Source organism: Chrysemys picta, chromosome 4 (genome assembly GCF_011386835.1).
Source record: "Chrysemys picta bellii isolate R12L10 chromosome 4, ASM1138683v2, whole genome shotgun sequence".
Taxonomy (NCBI): Eukaryota; Metazoa; Chordata; order Testudines; family Emydidae; genus Chrysemys; species Chrysemys picta.
Genome location: NC_088794.1, coordinates 64677104 through 64695505, shown reverse-complemented (window position 1 = coordinate 64695505; position 18402 = coordinate 64677104). Strand labels below are relative to the sequence as shown.

The 18402-nt window shown below is 40.0% G+C and overlaps 2 protein-coding genes across 8 annotated transcripts in view; both read left to right on the top strand.

Moving 5' to 3' along the window:
• ELP4 (elongator acetyltransferase complex subunit 4) overlaps positions 1-18402 on the top strand; it is a 259381-nt gene that overhangs the window by 238689 nt on the left and 2290 nt on the right. The window lies entirely within an intron of this gene.
• LOC135983075 (uncharacterized) overlaps positions 6233-18402 on the top strand; it is a 123223-nt gene continuing 111053 nt past the window's right edge. Inside the window, exon 1 of the mRNA XM_065592514.1 lies at positions 6233-6236. The gene's annotated coding sequence lies outside the window, so the exon portion shown is untranslated. The remainder of the gene's footprint in view (positions 6237-18402) is intronic.

The following is an 18402-nucleotide window of genomic DNA, read 5'->3' as shown; positions in this document are numbered from 1 at the left end:
CCATTTATTAATTGTGGGTTTGTTACATTGCCCGGTACCGTTAGGAAAGATTTGTTTATCAGGAAAGTCCCATAATTTATATTGCCTTGGATATAGGGATGTCCTATTTCTTGTCTTTTCCCCAATAACTTAATCAACATTTAATAACAATCAAATTTAGAGTTTAGCAGATATTGGTCAGATATTTGGCCAAATAACATAACAGGTTTTGATACTAGATTACTAACTCAAATTCTTGTCCAAGGTAGTCAGTTAAAGTACAATATGTGCATAATTAATGAATGTTTTGTAAGTGCTATCTAGTAATAAACTTACATAACAAAAGGTATCTATATAAAAGGGTACAATAAAAAGTAGAGCTAATCTGCTTTACTATCTCCTCATCTGATATTATTGCATATGTGAAGACATTTTAAATTGACTGCTTTATTATGTTGAATAAACTCATTGTGATTTGGTATTGAAAGTGGTTGTATGCTCTGAAGTGGCTGCAAAGGATGAAACCATATTTTTATGATTACACTAAGCCAAAACTGTTTCATATTCTTTCAGTGTGTGTTTTAAAGGGAAAACCTTTTTGTTTTCTAAGTCTCCTGTCAAAATTATGAAGCTTTAATATGTCAGTGCAGTCTATTCAAATGGAAAGAACCATTTAGATGTATTTTTCTTTAGAGATTCATATTTTCCAGTGCCTTGGCTGTACCCCCTGGGCAAGTCTAGCTATGTTCAAAATATTTAAATAAGGGTGTCTGATAAGGCTGCTTGGCTATTCTGTTTTTATATATGTTTTCTCTTTTTTACTAAGAGGAAACATTTAAAACATGTTTACAAGAAATAATTACACAGAGACTACCACATATTTTGCTTTATAGGCATACCCCCTAACCCTCCCCCTCCCACCAATCTCATAATGTAATGTCAACAGAGTGAATTTCCATGCTATGGGTCAGAACCTACAGCAGTCAAGAGTCTTTGGATGAATAGCAGCAAGCTTCTGGCTTGTAAAATGAAGTGTTCTCTCTTCAAAGCACCCTGCCTCTCTTGGGATGAAAACTTGAGGCAGGTTTTTCTATCTGGCCTCATTCATCTAGTGTAGCCCACTGGATTGTTGGCAGTTCTAAACAGTAAGGGTTTTTAAAGACCTTATTGCTCTAAAGAGACTTATTTGTATTAAGGGTAAAGAGAAGTGAAATGGAAGAAATTCTGAACTAAAAAAATAATTCTTACTAAAACATAAGAATCGCAAAAGTAAATAAATTTTAAAAACCTGTAAAAGAAAATACCTGAGGTTTGACGGACAGCTTAGTTTCATTAGGAAATAGTTTTCTCTTGCTGATCTTATCTGTAGAAATCTTTTCAGATTGTAAAGCCCCAAAACATCCAGGCAAGTAGTAATACTTTTTTCCCCCTAATTATTCTTGAAAGTTTTGCTTTAATCTGGTACTTTTGAATTATTATCAATTTCCTATCATCATGTTTAACTCAGGATTTTAAAATAGAATTTTCATATTGAGGTAACACTGAAATCACTTTACCAATCAAGTCTTAAATACAAAATCACTTAAAAAGAAAAGTTACAGTTCTGAATTAGTGTGGCTTGTCCTTTAGCCCTTACCCAGTAGTTCCTCTTTCTGTGCATAATTGTTTTGCTGTACTAGTTTGCCAAAGGGAGTTTAGCATGACTGCTTGATCACCAATGTGATTTTTACACTGAGGATTACATAAACAGTAGTGATGCAAAAATATGACACAGCATGCTTTCAAAACTAAACAGGTTGATCGATGTATTGGGGGTTTTAAATTACTCTTCAGTAACTGTTGAAGTCTAAGGTAACACTGTAAAAGACCTTGCTCACAGAAGATTTAGACAGTAGACCGTGTACTGATTCCTATTGAGCAGATGAGATGTTAAAATATGAATGACATGACTTCTGTAGCCTCATTTAAGAGATATAAGAACTGAAATATATATATATGGTACCTATGTTTATCAACACTGATCTTTAGTAAAGGAAGGAAATTATACAGGTATTTTTCCTATCTTGTGTGACATTTGTCTTAGTTTGATGAATGAAAAGTGAAGAAACCAACTAGTGAATATCTGAAATATTTAGCTCATGAATTGAACTGGTGCAAATATAGACAAAATTGGCAATTCTATTTGGCTGTCTTTGATTATAAATGTACAAAAGTTCAGAAAGCAATAATGCGTTCAATATATCAGTAATACATATTTTTAAAAAGAAAATCAATATTTTCACTTATGTAACACTTTCATCGCAGTAGTACTTTAAAATATTAAGTAATGAAATAATTTATTTTTCTACTCAGAATAATTCTACTCAGAAAAATAAGTCTTCAGGAAGACTTAGAAAATACTTGTAGCAAAGAAGAACTTGTCCATGCATGCAAAACAAAATAAAATAAGATTAAAGGCTCCAGAAAATTAGTCTGCTTCAAAAACTATTAAATTGTTCCTATCCCTGGAGCTTTACAAATGTGCTAATTGTTGTGTTCTGGTCATGTAAATGTTTCTGCTTAAAGTAAGGATGATTTCCTCCTACTGAAGAACTTGCACTGTTTTGGGGGAAGGGGGTTTGAGGGCTAAATAACATACTGTAATGAATCCTCCTTTTGGGCAGCACATGCTTCAGTTCTGAATGCCCAGAAATGCTTCACAGATGTGCTAGGCTGCCTAGCAATGGGGATTTTCTAATTCTGGCTAGCCTGAAAAAGTAAATAGAACTATTGAGCATAAGGCTGCTCCCAATATAAGACAACAATACCCTCCAGCTAACACTTAAATTTAGCCCCATTAAAAATTCCTCCTTCATAATCAGCAACTTGCAAAACCTATAATACTGGTCTCCAAAAATAGGTTTATACAGGGACATGTATGTGTGTTTTACACTGGCATTTATACAATACAGTTCATACACTGTGTCTCAGTGCTTTATAGAGCAATGAACTGCATACATTGGAGGGATTATGTAGGCAAATACATTGGCCATTATGCTGTTAGTAGTAATTCACGTATTAATACACTCTCATTTGCTTATGGCTGTACATATGTGTACATGGATATATACATATGGATATATGTGTGCATATATATAATGTGTGTGCTTGTATACATGTATGAAAAGTGGTGCATTTTTATAATAAAAGCTTGGACCAAAAACTGTCAACATACTTAGGCCCTGAAAAAAATCTGTTGAGGCAGTACTGGAACAGTCTATATCTGGGCTATTGCCAAATTTTCAGAACCCCTCCCACTTTCTCCCTCCAAAGAAAGCACCTTTTTCTAATATTAAACTGCATAGGATCCATGTAAACAAAATATTTGAAATTATATGGAGATCGTGTGTGTGTACGAAAGTGATAGCTAACAGCACTGTTAAAGTTAGGAGTCTGTTGGCATTTCTCTTACAAACCCTGTTTTTCTGAGTTGGTAACTCAGGCATTAAAATTCACTTGAAGCTGAAACTTGGCAATGGAAGTTATCAGTGTTAGAGTGGAGCCTTTTGCAGGGAAAAAATTGTTGAAATCTATCTGGATAGTTTTAGTCATGGACAAAAAGCAGTTTTTTACCAGCTTTATGTGCTATATTTTTGCTCCCCATATAAAATAAAACATTTCATTTTGGTTTTGTAAATGTATTTATGAGAGTTTTCTGTAGTGTAGCCAAGTAATACTTAAACTGAGACACAAGATTAATAAGTGACCAGAAACTTCAAAGGTTTGCTTTGGATAAGTCCTCAAATGTTCAGATGCATATCCAACTTATCTGAACTTCTTGCACCTCTCAATAAGCTATTCTTCTTGGGTCTAAATCTTATGTCTTTGGGCGGCTAAGATTTTCTTTCCTTGTCCTTTCTACACTTATAGCTTTGTATGTATGCATATAGATTTGGTGAGGAGGCTGGAGGCTCTTCTCTCAACATCTCCTTTCCATCAGGGAGACCTAAGGTCTTCCTTGCCTTGCAGAGTAATCAGGCCCAGCAGCTCTGGCACTGGATTACCTGTTCCTTAATTCAAAATCTACTTATTGTGGGGCCAAGAGTATATTATGTGTTCCATAGCATATACGATTTGGACTAAACGGCTCTAGGAATACTGACAGGTTTCATAGTGGTAGCCTGTATCAGCAGAGTGTTAGTCTGTATCAGCAAAAAGAATGAGGAGCACTTGTGGCACCTTAGAGACTAGCAAATTTATTTGAGCATAAGCTTTCGAGGGCTAAAGCCCACTTCATCAGATGCATGCAGTGGAAAATACAGTAGGAAGATATAGCCCACCTGATTAGTCTCATTAGAGTTGGTATGGCAACCCCCATTTTTTCATGTTCTCTGTATATATCTTCCTACTGTATTTTCCACTGCATGCATCTGATGCAGTGGGCTTTACCCACGAAAGCTTATGCTCAAATAAATGTGTTAGTCTCTAAGGTGCCACAAGTACTCCTCGTTCTTCTAGGAATACTGCAGATGGATCAGGGTTGGAGTCCTGCAACAAAATCGAAGACAGGTACGGGTGTGGAATCCTGAAGAAGAGGATCTGGTGGAGTCACAGAGTTGGTGCGCTCTTTTGGAGAGTCGTAGTGAAATCATTACAAGATTGCTGCTGGCATTCACAGAACAGCTTGCTACGGTGGACAGTCGGTACTGGGCTCAGGGAACAAGCACCTAGTGGTGGGATCCCATCGTTATGCATGTATGGGATGACGATTAGAGGCTGCAGAACTTTTGGATGTGCAAAGCCACCTTCCTGGAATTGTGTGTTGAGCTTGCCCCAGCACTGTGGTGCAAGGACACCAGAAAGAGAGCTGCCTGCACTGTGGAAAAGTGAGTGGCAATCACTGTGTGACATCAGGCAACTCCAGACTGCTACCGGTCAGTCACAAATCAGTTTGGGGTTGGAAAAATCAACCAAGTGGGCTTCAGTGATGCAAGTGTGGAGGGTCATTAATCGCCTCTTTCTATGAAGGACTGTGATTCTCAGTAATGTGCAGGAAATAATTGATGGCTTTGAGGCAATGGGATTCCCTAACTGTTGCGGGGCAGTAGATGGAACACATATCCCAATTTTGGCCCCCAACCACCTTGCAATGGAGTACATCAATCAAAAAGGCTGCTTCTCCATGATCTTGCAGGTGTTGGTGGATCGCCAGGGCTGTTTCACTGACATCAATGCGGGGTGGTAAAGAAAGGTGCCTGATGCACGCATCTTTTGGAACATTGGACTGTATAGAAAGCTACACGCTGGGACTTCCTTTCCAGACCATAAGATTCCAATGGGGGATGTGCAAATGCCCATAGTGATCCTTGGAGACACCGCATACCCCTTGCTCATGAAATCTTACAATTGGGAACCTAGACAGCAGCAAGGAGCACTTCAACAACAAGCTCAGCAGGTGCCAAATGACCGTTGAATGTGCCTTTGGCCAATTAAAATGTCACTGGCGCTGTCTTTTTGGCTGGTTAGGCCTCAGTGAGGAAAATATTCTGATGGTCACTGCGGCCTGCTGTACTCTCCATAATATTTGCAAATCGAAGGGGGAAAAGTTTCCCCAGAGGTGGACCACTGAGGCTGATCGTCTGTCTGCTGCTTTTGAGCAGCTAGATACAAGGGCTATTAAAGGGGTGAAGCAAGAAGCTATTTGAATCAGGGAGGCTTTGAAGGAGCATTTTGACAATAGTTCCTAGTCAGGGCCTGCTCCAGACACCAGCGAAGGAAGCAGGTGCCTGGGGCGGCCAATAGAAAGGGGCGGCAGTTCGTCCATTGTTGAGGCGGCACGTCCGGGTCTGCAGCGGCAATTCGGCGGCGGGTCCTTCATTCCCTCTCTTCCTCTTCGGCAGCAGCTCAATCCGGTTTTTCTTTTTTTCTTTTTTTTTCTTTGCCGCTTGGGTCGGCAAAAAAGCTGGAGCCGGCCCTGTTCCCAGTAATGTGTCTCTATGTGATGCATTCATCCAAGCAATGTATACTTGCCACGATGAATTACACCTATAGTGCGTGCTTCATGAGCGTTAATTGCAATTATTCCTACTGGGTTTCAGTGTTAGAACTGAGCGATTTAAGTATGTCACAGATAAAGACTCAGTTTATTTGAAAGACTCAAGTGTAATAATGGGATAAAACACAAACTTTGAGTCAAACAGGTGACTTGAAAATGAGGAACAGTCTTGCGGTTTGGGCTCTCACAGCTGGGTGTAACTCTAGCTTTCATTGGAAAACCAGTCCCTAGGCATGGAGTGCACGGGGTACTGTGACGGACCGGGAACACGTGAGGAATGTGGTGGGGGAGTTTGGGGAGGGCATGGACCAGAGTTCAGTAGTGGCTGGAGGGGCAGTCGGGCACAGATGTGCTCAGATTGCAGGCTAATGAGGGACTTCAACATCTCTGCCTGGCCCTCTAGGAGCTTTATAATTCACTTCTGCCCTTGTGTCCTTTCCAGATTATCCAGCCTGAGTGTTTTGTTGATTGTCTCCCTCCACACTCTTTTTTTGCTGTGTGCTGTATCTGTTGACTGCAGCACTTCATAAAACATATTCTCCTTATTCCTCCTGGGTCGCCGCCTTATCTGATGGAGGCACTCCGCCAGCATGGAGAAGTGGGTTATCAAGGGCCCATCTGCAGAAGCCAAAGAAACAATGAACAGAGATGGTATTGTGAGTGTGCTCACAGCCGTGAATCACAAAAGTTACATACACCTCTTTCTCACTGTCCCTTGGCTAACACATAGGTCAGCACAAGTCCCAATTATGGTGAGTTTGCAGGGGTGGGGGGGCAGGGGCGGGGTGTGTGGCAAGGGGTGGTTTGTGAAGGGGGTTACCCATAAGCGGCTAGGGACCCTATTCTGAATATTGGTGCCCTTTCCACAGGCTAGGGTAATAAAACCTGATATCTCACTCCTAAGGGTAACCCAGGATGCAAGTGTGCATCTCCTGCATGCGTGTGATTTCAGACCGGCTCTGTAGACCACTTGCCTATGTGCCACACTGGTCCCTTCAGAATCAATTGCCAAGTGGTGCGGCAAAGTTTCCTACAGCGGGGGGAGAAACAAGGCAGCTCTCCCAAGGAACATTTGGGAGAGGATTGCAGAATACCTATGGGAGAGTTTCCTAGATCTCTATGAAGGATTCCCGGGACATCCCTGTGTACATTAACAAACTTTTCTGCCATGTGTCCACAGCGTAGATGGACAGGCTCTGTTGTAAATTTCTGCCCCTTATCCCTCCTCTGCCATATAAGAAAGTACATGAGATCTCAGTCTCCTCTCACCATGCAGTATCAAAGCAAAATGAGCACTTACTGGAGCTCCCCTCTCCTCCATTCTGCATGCCAGAGCCGGAGTGCTGGGATTTAGTTGGGGTTGGTCCTGCTTTGAGCAGGGGGTTGGACTAGTTGGCCTCCTGAGGTCTCTTCCAACCCTAATCTTCTATGATTCTATGACTAGCTAGACCCCTCTGGAATGGAAAAGAGGTCCTGATTCACTGCGCAACCAGATGACCCTGCTGTGTGCTCCACATCGTCCTTCAGCTCCACTACCTTGTCCACCACTTCCTCATCGGGGTTGAGTCCGCTGGCCGCTGCATCCAAGTCCCCCTGAAGTATCCATGGGGTTCTTGGTGGTAGAAGTGGGGTTGCCACCGAGGATGGCGTGCAGCTCCTTATAGAAGCAGCATGTCTTCGGTGCTGCACCAGAGCAACAATTGGCCTTCCTTGCCTTCTGGTATTCCTGCCTCAGCTCCTTGATTTTAGCACGGCACTGCTGCGTGTCCCTTCCATGCCCCTTCTCCTGCATGTCACCAGCAATCAGCCCAGAGGTATCAAAATTCCGATGGCTGGTGCAAAGCTGTGACTGCACAGCCTCCTCTCCCCTTATACTCAGCAGATCCAACAGCTCTGGTGTGCTCCACCCGGGAGACCATCTGTTGCAGAAAGTCAGCATGGTCAGATGGGAAGATGCTGTATGGTCTGTGCACGCCGAGCAAACAGGAAGAGGATTTTCAAAAATTCCCGGGCCTTTAAATAGGAGAGAGACACATACCTGTGCACCTTCAAGGCAGCAGAGTTCAAACTGCTGACCAGCGCAATCATGATAGGCATTGCGGGACACTTCCTGGAGGCCAATTAGGGTGACATAACCAAGTGAGGCATCTACACTGACACTGCGTCACTCTAACTACATCGCAAAAAGCTCTATGCTGCTCGTCGAGGTGGTTTTATTATGTCAGCATAGCAGGGGAGTTGCATCGGCGGGAGGAACATTTCAATGTATGCATCTCCACTGTTTTGTCACCAAAAGCTGACGTTTTGTCGACAAAACTGTGTAGTGTAGATAAGGCCTTAGTCTTTTCACTTCAGGCTAACTACTACCCTCCATCCTTCCTTCACTCCCTCTTTTCCATTTACTTCCCGCACTTCAGTGTGCCTGTTTTTGTCTTTTTGATTAGCTAATCCTCTCCTAACAAAAACTCAATGAAAAAATGTTAAGAAAATTTAAACAAAAAACTTATGACTCTAACATGACACTTGCAAACAATGACATTTTTCACTTTGCACGTATATTATACCTTTCTTCCTTTGCCTGTTTAGATTGTAAGCTCTTCAGGACAGGGACTGAATTTTACTATGTATTCGTACAGTTCCTAGCACAATAAGGCCCTGATCTTTGTTGAAAGACTCCCATTCATTTCAGTAGGTTTTGAATCAGGCCCTAAATGGGTAGCTTGAAGATTCTTCTGGCATGAGGCAATCCCCAACTGGCATAGAACCAGCATAGTCATTTGTGTGCTAGCTATTCCCAGCCCCTCTATATTGTAGGGGAGTGCTTAATTTTTTTAATGAATTCTCTTCAGCCATCTTGCTTCAGGGCTCATGTTCCACAAACACACAAACAATTGGATTTAATTGGTACAAATGGTCTCAGAAAGATTTTCAGAGTTGCATGAGCCAATATTTGAAGAAATCAACTTTTAAATTGCCACATGGGTATTCACACTTAAATATTTGCATACTCATCCATCTGGTCAGAAAGTAAAAACAATACCATGTGATTTATCTGACTAATCCAACGCAGCTTGAATTTAATTGTTAAATGTTTCATATATTAGCTTCTCTCTTCCCTAAAGCATATACTCTTGCAAAGCGTTAGTAAAGAGTCAAATACTATAATCAAGACTCATAAATCTTACCCAAAAAAAGGGATTTTACGAATGTTGTCATGAATATGAAAGAAAATGTTGTCATGAATGTTTTTTTAATTTCTATTAAAGGGTTTTTTTTGTGAGGGGAGATTGTCATTATTTAAACATTCCTCTGCAGTACTGGAAACCTAAACCAGGACTGCAATGTCGTAGTAATGAAAGTGAAAATGACTTATTTTCATTGTATAGTCTGTGTGAAGCACCACAAATGGTGAAAACTAAATAATTTTTTTAATCCTTTAATTTCAATTGTCTAAAGTGTTGTTAATTATATAGGTAAATATTTTTTTAAAAAATATTTTCATATTGACAGTATGCGATTAACAAGGTGGACTATGTTATGTAGGTAAAGATCTGACTATCAACTATTCTCAAGGGAAATATTCTCTCTTAACAGCTGATATTAATAATAAGTCATTATGGCTGTTTAGATTATGCTTCTTCTAAAAAAAAAAGTTAGTTATTTATATGCTAGAAGTGATGACTTTAACATTAGATGTGTATAACCATGATTAAATATAGTTCAGTTACAGCTACCTGAATAGTAAAAACTTCCTCTACACTACAACTCTAACTGAGTCAGGGCACCTGGTTACAACATGATTGCTCCCTGACCTAGTTAAAATAATATTAAAACTTGTAATGTGGACAGGACATAACAGGATCCCAGAATTGAGTTAAAAGCCAGGCCTGAATTCATGGCTTTAGCCTCTTTATAGGGATATGGTTAAGTACTGTCCACACTAATAACTATGTGTAAGTAGGTCAAGAGACAGCTGTGTTGTTACTGGGCCCCAGGGCTAAGCTATAGTTGTAGTCTTGATGGGGCCTGAGTATGATGACATGACTCATAATTAGTGCAGTGTGAGCTTGGAATTTCTTGCATGATGTTACTCTTTTGTCATTAAAAATAAACTCAGTTCATCATTAGCTGTTAAGTAAGTGTTCTTAATCTGTAGTATTGTCAGTGCTTTACATCTTGTTTAGGGTGATATTGTGAGATTTGTATGTAAATTGTTGTAAACCTTACTTTTTAACAGTATGTCCAGATCAATGCTATTGTTACTTCTTTATGGACCTTATCCTATATAAATATAATTAAATGCTCCACAATGTACATATGCATTGTAGTCTAAATACACACTGACAACTTGGCAACAGACATTGCACTGACATAGTATGTTGACTTAAAAAGAGCTGTTATGATGTATCTTGTTAATGCATCTTTCTAAAAATCTTTGTAAAACTCTACTAAATCTTGACATTGTAACAACTAAAGAGGAAGGTTGACAGCAGCCTCCATATCAAATCTTTGTCTGAACAAAACTCTGCTGTCCTGGAGAAAATGTAAATCCTCATCTGCATGTATTCTGTGTTAACGCCAGAGTTGCTGATACAGTTTGGCAAAAAAGACCAGTACGTTCTTTGTTGCACTTGCTAAGAGAGAGATGGATTTGGTGATAAGTCAGTAAATATAGGTTATTGACTGTGGTAGGAATAATGTGCTCTTGAAATTTGTAGCTGTTATGGGTTTTTTATCTATTCTTTAGCTACACCAATTAGAAATGCAAAATACAACACATCAGGACATCATGTAAACTTCATTCAGGAGCTCTTCGAGTCCATAAACCAATGACATACAATGCCTTTTGGCATACTGCAGCCAAAAGCTGGAATGCTACATGTTTTTCATTTAATTGAAGATATGCCAAATGTTACTGAGTAGCACATCCCCCACTATAAAATATTTCCAAACGCATTAGTCAGAGGTATTGTATTGTTGTACTACATATTTTTAAATGTTATAATTAATAATGATTTAAGAGATACTGAGCATATTAGAATTATTTCATCTTGAAATGCATTAAGAAGTGGCATGACTGAAGTAATTAAAGCAGTGAGGGTTGTTAAAATATTAAGATTGATAATCTAATTGAGGATGTTGGGCAGACTAGAACTGGGGAGCAAAGGTATAAAATTAGAGGGGCTATATGTAATAGGATATATTATTTTTACAAAGAGCAGTAAGCAGATGGAATGCAATCCCACTTGGTAGAGGAGTCAAGTAGTATGAATGTGTGTAATGAACAATCAGGTGACTGTATGGGATTTAATACATTTAAATGGTATTAATGTTGTGCTTGAAGCAGCCCATTTCTCTTTTGGAGTTCAGGAAGGAATATTTTGCTGAGCATGCCCTTTTCTCCAGATTGACTCTGTGTATTGCTGGGTGAGAGGATTGGGGATTTTTTTCACCTCCTTAGTCACCAAAAGATTTGGTTTTGAGTTTTTAATTTAAAAAAATGTAAAACGTGTTTAAGTGTATAGGATGCCCCTATGCAGCTCCAAGCATGAAGTGGCCATGACCTGCTTCTCGTGCTGCAGATCTCGAGATCTGTGGTACTTTCTGATCATATATATTTTGCATGCAGTCTTTGCACCTTGCCATTTCAGCTAGCCAATGTGTGCTTCTCACAGAATGTTAATCATGGTTACTCCGCTCCTCTGCTCACCTCTGTTAAGAAATAGCTAGAATATTCATTCTGGATTCATCAGAATGAATATGACAAATGGTCAGGGGAAAGTAAGGTAGACACTTCTGTGTATGAGTCATGCTGACCATCTGAGGCAGAAGTGCAGACTTGAAAGTCTCTTATCCATTAAATAATTCTTGAATCTGTGATTTTTAAAAAAAGTATATGCAAGGTTAATGAGCTGGGAGGCAACGGAAGCCTGTGTGAGAGGCAGAAGTAGTAAGGAACATTGTTCTCTCCCTGGCACTCCCTGGTAGGTCGCAGTTGGGAAGCCTTACCTCAGTGCTGCTGTTAAAGAGGTTAGTGGGCAGGCAAGAGTGCACACGGCAGACTTGAGTACATTTGGCAATGTTGCTTTTGGATCCGTCCACTCTCCCTTGATGAAAATATCCTTATAAACATTGGCAGGGAAGTGGAAAACACTTATGAAACATAATTTAAAATGGAATTTGAAAGAGAAGAATTGAGGCCATACTATATAAAGGGTGCTGTGTCAGAAACTAGAATTTTTAATAATTAGTAGCTTTCAAAAAATTCAAATTGACAGTGTGCCTTAGAAATTATTGTGTGCTAACTAAACATTAGTGAAACTTCACTGTTCATCTAGGCTTTGATTTTTGATTTATAGCTCCATGTAAATTATATCTACATTGATCTACCTAGTCCTACAAAGAGCCCAGTGTTTCCTGTGCCACATCTACCCTGCCTGCAAGTTTGACCTTCCTGTGGTCCTGTGCAGCTCCTTTCTGAGTAGATCTGCAAAAGTGAAACTTATTAAACACTTGGATATGTTTTGTTTTGCAGTCTGCAGTGCAGAATGGGGTTAAAATCCTGGCCCCATTGAAGTCAATGGCAAAACTCACATTAATTTCAATAAGGTTGGGATTTCACCCAGAGCATAGTAGCTGGGCTCTTAACCTATAGCCATACCACCACATGCTTAGACCTGATGTGCAGAGTTGGATGTGGTCAATACTTAATGGGGCTCTGCATGGGCTCAGGGGTCTGCCTATACAGAGATCATTGCAGGATCAGGGCCTTGGAGACAATACCTCGAAAGGAATTCCAGGTGGCACAGGAAGGGGTGTTGCTGATTTAGTAGGTTCCCTCTGAGTTGATACAGAACCAATGTCTCATTCATAATATTAGGAGAGGGCTCTAGCTCTGGAGATGTCATCTTTCAGATAAGCTATAAGGTGGAAGTACTGATCACTTGTGCAAATTAAAGATCCATGGAATGCTAGTCCCCGAGTGCCTGCCAAACTCCAGGTTGGTCATTGTGCCTCTCTGACATTCTATCATGGTTTGAATTTGAAACAATATTCTTCACATCCTGGGCTCTATTGTTTTGTAATATTCCTGTGCAATTAAATGGTTACCATGCTTCATCTCAGAGGCTAAGGGATTTATGTGACATATAAGATGATTCCTACAGTATTTGTGTGTACTTTTTAAAAATCCTTCTGTGTGAAAGGCTCTATATAAATATAAATTTGTTATCATTATCCCAATCAATTTGCATTACTCAAGTGGTTTCCCCCCCCCCCCCCGTTGTATTAAATGTGAGCTCCTTCTCTTCACTTTCAAGGTCCTTCTTGGCCTATCCTCACCCTACCTGTCATCTCTCATTCAAGATGTCAAGATGTCAGTTCCTGCCTCTGATCAGCCAATGATGCCAGCCTCCATTGCCCACTTGTTAAATTTTCAAACAAGCACCTTCATGCTTTCTCCAGTGTTGTCCCTCATGCTTGGGAGGAACTCCCATAAACATCCACAAAGCTACCTCATTATTGTCCTTCAGATCCCCTCTTAAAATTCCCTTTTTCCATGATGCCTACAAAAAACTTAACAACAATTAGACTGGTATTGTGCTGACACCACTGCCTACCATGCTGACCAATATAATCTCATTGTTTCTTTGTACTCTCCACATCTGTCTGTCTGTAGCCATCTGTTAACTCTTGTCTTATACTTAGAATGTAAGTTCTTTGGGGCAGAGCCTGTCTTTCTGTGTTCATACATTGCCTAGCACAATGGAGTCTTAATCAATGGGGGTTAGAGCTCCTAGGCGCTAATAATGAGATAACAGAGAAGGGTAGAGGGAAAACATAACAACCCGATCGGTGAGAAAGGAGAGGCAGAAGAGGAAACAGGAGATAACAAGGAAGTACAGTCTAAGAAGAATGGGAAGTAGGTATTTCTCAGCCTGTGTTTATAAAATGGTAAGAATTCTTTTTCAAAAAGAGAAAAATTGGAAAGAATTCAATTGTTCTCCTTATCCAGCAGCCAGTGCCCCTCCCTTTCATCCTACTTCACAACACCCAAAACTCTCCACTTGTTTTTTCCCATAACCCAAAATTCCACAGTCCACTGGTGACTGAAAATGATTGTGAGGTGTAGCGAGTCATGGGATTTTTTTTTTTTTGACAAGTTTTGGGTCATAGACCCAAATAAAGAGAACAACTGTTGGTTTGGTTTGTCATCTTATTGCCAAAAACTTTAAACTTCAAAATTTTGGGCTATCTTGGTAATAGCCAAATGTAATGGTTAACCAGTACAATAAGTCTGTTAATTTAAATGGAGTAACTTATGGTGAGATAATAAGAAAAGAATCAAACCCACCACCTTTTGTGATGAGTTTCAGTGATTTGCATGTTATGCCTGTGAAGCTGGCAGACCATATGCCAGCTCATGCAAAGCCTCTTGGGCCTTAACTGAACACTGACTAATACATAGCTGGAAACCAGTCCGGTTCACCTGTTAGTATTGTTAAAATAGTGTTTAGACTTTATGAAATGCTTTTAAGTTGCGGCATGCATTAATCTCACTTATAATATCTGTATCCCATGTTATAAGGTAATATTTAAGTGTTTACTTAACCAATCAGGAGAGAAGTATTATCAACTGTGAAATACTAGTTTGCCACTAGAGGTGTTATCTCCTGTCCATCAAAAGAAGACCTACAGACACTAGGCAAACCAATGTGGAACATCAGAGGACAAAAGACTTTGTTGATTGCTCCTTCCGCACACCCATGAAGAGGAGACATGCATGTGGACTCATCCCATCAACTTGAACCCTGGGGGAAGGGAATAAAAAAGCCCTGACAAGAAGACACTGTATCTTTATGCTGCTTGGACTCTGAGAGGGCAAGAATTACTAAGCATAAGCAAAAGATCCTCAGTGCTTAGTCTAGGTTAGCCCTGAAGGACATATAGAGCTCTAAGTATCAGAGGGGTAGCCGTATTAGTCAGTATCCACAAAAACAACGAGGAGTCCCGTGGCACCCTAAAGAATAACACATTTATTTGGGCATAAGCTTTCGTGGGAGAAAAGCTTGGAGAAGAAGAAGTGCATGCATCTGAAGAAGTGGGTTTTTACCCACGAAAGCTTATGCCCAAATAAATCTGTTAGTCTTTAAGGTGCCACCGGACTCCTCATTGTTTATATAGCACTCTCTTATTATAGAGTCTTCTATTACCTTTTGAAACCTAAGACTATAATTCATTTGTGTGTATATGTGTTTACCTACTTTAACCTTGTAAATAACTCTCATTTCTTTTTCTTAGTTAATAAATCTTTAGTTAATTTATTATAGGATTGGCTACAAGCACTGTCTTTGGTGTAAGACCTAAAAGGCAACTGACCTAGGCTAAGTGACAGGTCCTTTGGGATTAGAAATTACCTGAATATTGTTGTGATTTTTGGTGTAAAGGACCATCTATCACAAAGACAAGCTTGCCTATGTGGCAAGATAGACTGGAGTACTTAAGGAGACTGTCTGTGACTTCATGATTAGGCTGTTCTGGTGCCTGAGGAATTTACACTTGATTCTTGGTTGGTGAAATCTAAGTATAAAATTCACAACCAGTTTGGGATTTGTCCCTTGCTTCTTAACAGTCTGCCCTGAGGTTGGTACTCACACTCTTCAGCCACTCAAGACAGCTTGACAATGTCTTCTCTCTTTATATCAAAATTAATGACTTATATTAAAATTTATAATGGTGATCACAGAGTAATCTGAACAAGAATTACTATTTTTATTTATGTTATAGTAATGTATTGCTAAAAACTATTTTCTAGCACATATATATGGTTTCTCTGCAGCCCTCAAGTAATTCTGCAGGTGTGTCAAATATTGTCAAACTGCATGATTTCTGAAATATTTTAATGTTTAACTAGCCAGTGAAAATAATTAAATTTTACATACAGTATATATAACTACAGTAGATGTTTTTCAAGTTTGAAAAAATATTATGAGCCAAATTTTTAATATTCATACTATAGAGTATCAGATTTCATTGGTTGTTTCCATAAAGGAAGTGTTAATATACCATGGTTTGCAGAAAGGTGCATCTAGTGGTTAGAGCACATAAATAGAAGTCAGTTGTAATTTATTTATTTGAGCCCTCACCAAGATCTCCTGCTTCCGTTGGGTTCTGTTCCTAATTTTGCTACTGACTCACTCCATGAGAGAAGGTTGCACTCAGTGTGTTCAGATCGGATATCTGTGTGTTCAATTGTTATATCCACTGTGCGAGTGTGGGCAACTCATTTATGCTCCCATTGCTCACTTACGGCCTAATCCTGTGAAATTCTGGGTGTTTTCAATTCCCGCTGTTGTCATTGGTTATTGTAGCAGCAGGGATTCTGGTCTCACTGTGTCTGTTGACTAGTGTTAATATTTCTGTACAGTTCAACACCCTTACCTGAAGCCTAGCTATACTGGCAAATTCTCCTTTGTGTAGACACAGTTTATATCAATTCCCTGAGTAAAACAGTGGCAAAAGCCAGTATAACTGCATCAACACGAGGCCTTTTTCTGGTATAGAAATGTCATTTAAAAAACCATGCCCTTACCAAATGTACTATAACATGGAAAGTTTCTAGTGTAGACCTGTCCTGCATCCTCATATCCCAGCTTTAGGAAGCACACAGCTATTATTCTTCCCATTTTACAAATAAGGTAACTGAAAGGTCATTTCACACAGAGCTGGGAATAGAAACCTGGTCTGTAAGAAAAGTCTTATGCACTCAGATGTACTGCCTTTCAAAATGAATGTGCCAAAACTGGGTCCTTAGCTATGTTGCCTACAATCACTGCCTTCACTGCTAGGCCACACTCCCCTCCCAGAGCCAGGATTAGAACCCAAAAATCCTGACACCAGCCATTCCACTGCTGTATCACAAATGGTTATGGCACTGGCAATGTGTGTCATGTTCCCTCTAGCGGTCTGGTCCATATAGATGATAATGGCCTACTATGGCTAATTATTTCCTTAGCCCAGATGAAGGAGGGCTGCATTGTAGTTGTGAAGGTCCTGGGTTTAAACACTGCTGATGACCCATGTGGGTAAAAATAGTATGTGATTTCTTAATTAAAGACTATCATAATATATACACACAAGGGGGCATGATTAATGTAGCATGGGTAATCTTAATTCTGGAATTTCCTAACTTTTGAGCACTTGACTAAAACTTCATAATTTTTTTTAATGTAGGATTTTTTATAACTTTGGCAAACTAACCATTTGGGCTGAAAATTTCCAAGCCTGGTGTCTGCCTCTGGCTGCATTATTTTGGAAAATTTCAGTCAAAACAGTTCAGGCATTTCTGAGAATGAGACTAGGGAAACATATGTTGTTTTGCCCATATTAAATAATTCTGGTTCTAGTGTCCCCATGCTGTGAAGCTGGGACTTGAAATTTGACAGGAAGTGGCCTTTGTGTCAGGGATGTGCCACCAAGACATAAGCCTCTGAAAAAATACTGTTCACACATGCTTAGTAGACCCTTCTTTGATTTTAGCAGCTAAATTCCCTGAAGATTCTGTCCACACTGTGCATGCTTCAATTGCAATTCTGGGCTGCTGTGGGCCATACCAGTCCTAGATCTGGGCACGTGAACTGAGAGGAGGGAGACTCTCTCTCCTGTGCTCTTAGAGTATGTCTATACAACATCTAGATGCCTGAGGCTGGCCCTGCCAGCTGACTTGGGCTCATGGGACTTGGCCTGAAAAAGATCTGGGCGCTATAGTGGATCAGAAATTGAGTCAACAATGTGATGCAGTTGCAAAAAAGGCTAATATCATTCTAGGGGTATATTAATAGGAATGTCGTGTGTAAGACATGGGAGGAAATTGCCCACTCTCCTCAGCACTGGTGAGGCCTCAGCGGGAGTATTGTGTCCAATTTTGGGTGCTATATTTTAGGAAAGATGTGGACAAATTGAAGAGAGCCTAGAGGAGAGCAACAAAAATGATAAAAGGTTTAAAAAATCTGACCCATAAGAAAGGTTAAGAAAATTGGGCATGTTGAGTCTTGAGAAAAGAAGACTGAGTGGGGACCTGATAAATCTTCAAATACGACAATGGCTGTTCTAAAGAGGATTGTGATTAACTCTTTTCCATGTCTTCTGAAGGTAGGACAAGAATGAATGGGCTTAATCTGCAAGAAGGGAGATTTAGGTTAGGTATTAGGCAAACCTTTCTAATCATACAGGTAGTTAAGCTCTGGAATAGGCTTCCAAGAGAGATTGTAGAATTCCCATCATTGGAGGTTTTTAAGAACAGGTTGGACAAACACCTGTCAGGGATGGTCTAGGTCAGGGGTCGGCAACGTTCGGCACGTGGCTCACCAGGGCATGCAGGGAGCCGGGGG